Raw genomic sequence first — 6601 nt, 5'->3', positions numbered from 1 at the left:
TAAAATATCAAAACACAATATAAAAAGGAAAGAACATAAAATCATAAGAAATAATCCATAAAACATGATTAAAGAAAAAATAAAAATGGTTAATGGAATAATGCTAAAAAATTACTATTAAAAAAAATAAAAGAACCTATTGTCCTAGTATACAAAAATTTCTATTGTAAACTATGCAGACATCCTTCAATTCATGAATGCTATTGGTGCTCCACTATACGTAACAACAATATAGTTTCAGTGAGTGAAAGATATCTCACAGCATAATGAATGAAATCAAATGAAAGAAGACTTACCTAGCTTAAAAAATCGTGAAGAGTGTAAGGATGTTAGAGCAAGCTAGGATCAGGTTTGGAGGAGCTAAAGTCTACACAACTGCAAGCAACTTACAAACAGAAAGCAGACTCTCTTTCTATTTTTCTCTTAGATTGTGTTTGATTGCGTAAATCAATAGAACGCAACTCTGTCGGACCGCAATTCTAAATTAATAAAATTATTTGGTTGCCTAATTCCAATGAATTACAAGAATTACATGATTTCAATTTTTACACTAGACATGATCCATATCTGAGTTCACCTCTTTAGGTGAACTCAGATATGAATTACAAATTCTAGGCTTAGTATAAATAGCATCATTCAAATTTGAATCATAAGTTTCTTGCCCTAAATTGAAAAACGATCTGAAAATCGTGGCCAAACTTCTACTAGGGAAAAACGATCATCGTCTTTCATGAGCTGAACCTGCGTTCTCTCTCTCTCTCTCTGCTCTCTTTCACACTATCGACGAAAAACTTAATGAAAAGCCTTGTGAAAGCTTGGACGAGGTTAAAGAGTTGGTTTGATTAACGAAAAACTTTGTGGAAGCTTAGACGAGGCCTGTTACCAAGCTGCTGAAAAAAGTAAAAATCTCTCTCTCTCTCTCTCTCACTCACTCACTAGCACTCGCTCTCACACTCACTCCCTATCTTCATCACTCTCGCTCTGCTCTCTTTCATACCCATCTTTCATCTGTGCTCTCTCTTTCTCTCTCGCTCTTTGTCCTAGGGTATTGCATATGGTGTCCTTTGTTTAGGGTTTTAGTTCTAATTTAGGGTTTTGTTGTTTCAGATTGAAATTGAAGATTTTCGATTAGGATTTCAATTCAGGTGAGGTTTTACTTTTCTTCTTTCCCTGTCCCAATTCTGATAATGGTAAAAAATTTCTGATAGAAAGGGTTGATTTTGAGTATGGTATGTGTACACTGTTTATTTTTAATTATATTGGTAGAGATCTTCTGGCACAATATTACTGCATGATGAAAAATGTGCTTAGTTTTATTTTGTGATGAATTGAAGAAATTAGGTAATCTTCTGTGTACTTTGTATCTTTTTCCTTGTTTATATTTTTTATTTTTTTCAGATTAATCAACCATTGCTTAAAGTGTCCTAGAATCATAAACAATAATAGTATGGTTTACAATCGATTACGACGAAACCCCCATTTGACTGGAACTTGCCATTATTTTTTTTTTAGTCCTTAGTCATTGTTCTCTCTTTCTTTCTTTCTTTCTTTTTGTCTGCCCTTAGTTTCATGATTTATTTCAGTGTTTGATTTGATTACATGACTTGGGGAAGTGAGGAATCAATGTTTAATGGGTAATTTGCATTTGAATATTTCATTGATGTTAACATCTTGGAGATCTGATGCCTCTCTTTGTTGTCCATGTCCTTCATTTTAGGATTTGGGGATGCCTTTTCCCTGTTAAAACTTAAACCCAACACCCGAAAAAGATAAACTAATTCTTATTATTATTGGTATAAAAGTTAAGATTCACACTATTTTTTATTTTTCAAATTGAAGTGTTAGTAGTAGTGTTTGAGCATGTAGGAATTTCAGTTGGATTCCAAAGCTGTTAAAATAATTGGTTTAAACTTTGAAGTTCTATTTGATTATATGACTTGGGGAAATGAGGAATCAATGTTTAATAGGTAAAAGAAGCTCACTTGCCAGACCCTCTTGTAGTTTGCAAGAAAATTTCATTATTTGAAGGTGGGCCTTGATCTATTTCTGGCATGTTAGAATTAGTCTTGGAGTGCTATTTTAAAGGAATTTCTAGGTGGGAGTAGACATGAAAATTAGAGGCATGTGATGCTATGAAGAACACATCTCCCATGACCTCATTAGGTTTTAGTGTTTCAGATTATGAGCTCTAAAATAGATTGTCTCCTAGAGGAGTGAATTTTAGAAGTTTATTTCTGGGGATATCATCAACAACATGCATTCATGAAAACCCAAAAGAGACATGCTAATTAAGAAACTGAATTTATGGTCAATTTGGCTGGGTTTGTGTTATAAATTAAGCCATTGTGACCTACCTACCAGGAGGAAAGTCCATGTCAGTAACATATAATGCTATTTATCAGCAAGTTGGATTTTTTATTTTTGAGTTATTGCTTACTTGTTGCTAATAAACTCAGAGCAGGAGAATTTTGATCCTCTCTTCAATGTGGACAAGTTAGTGTAGTGTACTTGTGTTTTTCTGTTAGCTCATTTTATGGATGTAGTAGGTTAACTGTTAATGTTTTCCTCTTATGCTTATAATGCCTACTTGAAGCAAATATAGTTTTATTGTGTGGAAACCCCACTGATCTCTTTTAGGTCTGTATTTGTGCAAATTGTCATCTATAGTTGCAAAAGGTCTTACAAGTAACTTTTAAAATTTCACTTCCATTGTGGGTAAAATTAATATTAATCAATTTGAGCAGGATTTTACTAAGGTCATTGAAATTGGCCTATGTATTCCACAAATGTGAATGATGATTCATTTGATGCTTGGTTAATTACCATTGAAAGTATCATTAGCATTATTCTGCATAAAAGGAAACATGTATGTTGGTGTAATATTTCTTATTGATTGTTTTTGTTTAAGGTTGCTCAACTTTGCAATTAAACATTGTAATCAATACTGTTAAAGGTTCAATAAATTTGTTTGGGCCGCAAGGCCTTTTGATGGATCCAAAAAAAAAATATTGTTAAGGGAAACAGCACTAAGCAATATTTTGTTTCTTAAGCACTATTTTGTTGCTTTCAGGATCTTAACAAAAAGAGAAAGAAGAGGACTCAAGTGGCATACGATAGGAGGAAGCAACTAACCAAATTAAGGGTCTAAGGCAACAAAGACAGCTGAGGAGAATCTTGGTGCCTAATTAGACGTTCTTGCTCCCATTAAATATTAAGTGTTTTAAAATTTAGTTGTTTTTCAATTAAGAATTTTGTAGAGAATTGCTTCGTTATCGAATTTAACTTAAGTTTTGGCACTATCCTTGGGAATAATGGCATAATGTTTTGATGCTTTTTGGTATTTTAAGTAGCATTGTAGAACTTTTGGATTCACTTGGTGTCTTTTATCTGAATGAGATAGTGGATTTTGTTGGGCCAGCCTATTCATCACAATGGAAAACAAGATTCTTTCAATCTTGGAATGCATTTTCAAGTCAATCGAAAACAATCATAAACATGTGAAAGGGTTTCCTTTTTTGTCTTTTTCTTTTTTTATGAGAAAAAAGAAATTCTATTAATAACTAGAAATATTTACCGAAGTAGTATTTGGAAAATTAAAACAGGGCAATGGATATTAAGATTGTAGATGCATAAAAAAACCAATAACATGTGAAAGGGTTTCGCGTACTTGGAAAATCATAACCAGTATTTGCTGGTTTATATAGATAAAGCCAAGTAACATTAAATGTTACACAATTAACACTGTTAAATCATCTGGGGTTTTCCTCAAGGGTCTACCCATGGTTTTAAAACTTGGAATTGGACAGGATCGACCTCCATTTCAACTAGTATTTGCTGGTTTATTTCAGGCTCATTTGTTTTCTTCTACCCTATCTTTCACCGTTCAGGCTTCATGACTTTTTCCTTTTTGTGTTTTTGGTAAGGATCTAGGTTGCAGGATCTACACAACCATAGTCGCAATTTGCCCTTTATGGGGATTAAGAGTAGACAATGTTTAGTTTTGTTTAATGATCCATGGCTTTTTCCTTTTTTGTTTGGTTTCATGTACTCCTAGAAATAATCATACACTTGTATTAAAAAGCAGGTCCTCTGGTGTAATGCTTGCATCCCAGTAATTAGTGGTCCTGCAACTGGTGGTATTACTACCGCAATAGTTGTTCCTATTATCAATTTTGCATCAAATTGTTGCAAATGACAAGAGAGTTCTCATTTTGATTATTGAATTCCAAATTAAGCAATGGCATATTAATAATTTTAGGTTATATTAGGTTGGGTGGTAATTGAATTAATTAATTATTAAAAAATATTATTATAATCATATTATTTTTTTAATTTTTGGTTAATGTGCCTTGTACTTTTAAATATAAGGTTTTGTAACTGACAGACTTAGGGTAACAAAACAGTTATTCAGATAGATTCAAGATAAATCTAATTGACAGACTTAGGGTAACCAAACAGCTTTTCAGATAGATTCAGAGTGAATCCAACTAACAGACTCAGGGTAACCAAATAGTTTTTCAGGAAGATTCATGTCACAGAATCATGATAACCAAACAGTTTATTTTCTGGAATAATGATTCTATAGATGGTAATTCAAGTGGATGACCATCCAGAATTAGACCACATCCAACAGATTTACGTAACCAAACACAACCTTAAATACTCTTAGTAGGTGCCAAAAGATGATCCTTCAACATGCAAATAGCCTATAATATTTCCAACAATCCAAACTCTTAAAGATCTCCTTGATCTTAAGGGGATAGGGCGGTTTATTAGCTAAGAATTGAGGTAGACTCCATTACGTAACCATGATTAAGGATATGTTGAATTCCAACTCCATTAGTGTCCTCCATCAAGTCCCTTGGGGTTTTTAGAAGGGGTTAGGTAAGTCTTTTGGTCAGTAATGTCAATGTGTGAGGATCCATTCCTGGAACCACGCGTTTTCCATCGCTTGGGGTCCCTGAGGGGTTTAGGTTATGCTCCTCGGTTGGAGAGAGAGAGAGAAGGAATGCATCTTCTCAATGGTTATGATTTATCAAGGGATGGGGGTCATACAATTAAATGAAATGAAGTCGTCACCTAGGATTAGGACCTAGGACCCATTGGTGTAGCCCTGTGAAGGGCTACGGGACTTCGTTTGGTCTGGTTAGAGATTCAGGGTAAGTGGTCAGGTTACAAGAGTGGGAAGGTGTTAGGCACCCACCTCGCCCAGGTAAACCGATCTTTCTACTAGATGCTGATTTTTGAATATTCTTTATTCATAAATGTCCTATTTTCACATGCATAGCTAAAATGATGCATAAACTGCTTAAAATTAAATTAATCTAAATTAACTATTGTACACTACACAAGCATTATTTAAAAGTCTACATTGTTACGAAATTAAAGTGCACTGAAAGAAATTAAATACATGTATGCTTTAAACCAATGCAATTATACGGGACGGATAGCGTCCCCCAGATCAGGTGGAGGCAAAAGACTAGCTTTGTCCTTCGTCGGATATAGTAACGGCTTCAGAAAGTAATCAATCGAGCAGAATAACAGCGTCAGAAAATCTTGGGAGAGTAATTACCCGGATGTCGGGCAGAGTAACGGCGCACTGGTGTCGGGCACTAGGACCTTGGACAGAATAACATCGTCAGAAAATCTTGGCAGAGTAATTACCCAGATGTCGGGCAGAGTAACGATGCACTGGTGTCGGGCACTAGGACCTTGGACAGAATAACATCGTCGAAAAACTTCGAAAAGTAATCTCTCAGATGTCGGGCAGAATAACGGCTCACAGGTGTCGGGCACTAGGACCTCGGACAGAATAACAACGTCAGAAAGCTTCAGAAACTAAGCTCTCGAATGTCGGGCAGAGTACCGGCGCACAGGTTTTGGGCACTAGGACCTCGGACAGAATAACAGCATTGGAAAGCTTCGTAAACTAGGCATTAGGACATCGGGCAGGGTGACTAGACCATGGGAGACTTCAAGGGTTTGGGCGGAAACGGGTTAGGGAAGGCAGATCCAAAGGATCTGGACTCCGGACAGAGGGACAAGGCTCGAAGGTTCGAAATCGGACTGGGGCAGGGCCCCAAAACAAGGAAAAAGAAGAAAAAAGGAAAACTGGAGCTCTGGGGGTCCCCCCCCCCCCCTCCTCAACTTGGAACTTGTTGAAATGAGGGGTGGGGTATTTATAGGAAAAAATCATGTTTGGCAGCGCCATGGCAAAATCTACGACGCCGATGGGTAGAAAAAAATCATGTTTAGGGTCCCCTGTTGCGCCGCGACTTGGGTCACGACACTGCCGCGTGGCGTCGCGGGGTGAAAACTAGGTTGGATGTGGCACTACCATGCGGTGTCGTGACTGCGCGCGGCGCTGCCAAGCCGTGACTTCGGGCGGGGGCGGGGCCGTCGTGCGGGGTCTTACCGAGGATGCAAGGGACTATGGGTGGAAAAGAGGTGGAATAGGAGGTGTCCGGATTACTCTGAAGAAAAAAGAGTTTAGAGGGCATTCCCAGTCTTTCGTGTCCGATTGTCGTCATCACTGGGGGGTGACAAAATTCAACTTCTGCATAATACACACATTAAAAAACTAGGACTAAAGAGTCTAGTT

The 6601-nt window shown here is 36.9% G+C and overlaps 1 non-coding gene across 1 annotated transcript; it reads left to right on the top strand.

Moving 5' to 3' along the window:
* Positions 1 to 1604: 1604 nt before the first annotated feature.
* On the top strand, positions 1605 to 1691 carry LOC122660680. The gene has a single exon (XR_006332781.1). It is a non-coding gene; the product is annotated as a small nucleolar RNA Z101 (small nucleolar RNA).
* Positions 1692 to 6601: the final 4910 nt, after the last annotated feature.

Source organism: Telopea speciosissima, chromosome 4 (genome assembly GCF_018873765.1).
Source record: "Telopea speciosissima isolate NSW1024214 ecotype Mountain lineage chromosome 4, Tspe_v1, whole genome shotgun sequence".
In the NCBI taxonomy this organism is placed as follows: Eukaryota; Viridiplantae; Streptophyta; class Magnoliopsida; order Proteales; family Proteaceae; genus Telopea; species Telopea speciosissima.
This window is presented reverse-complemented; position numbering and strand designations above follow the sequence as displayed.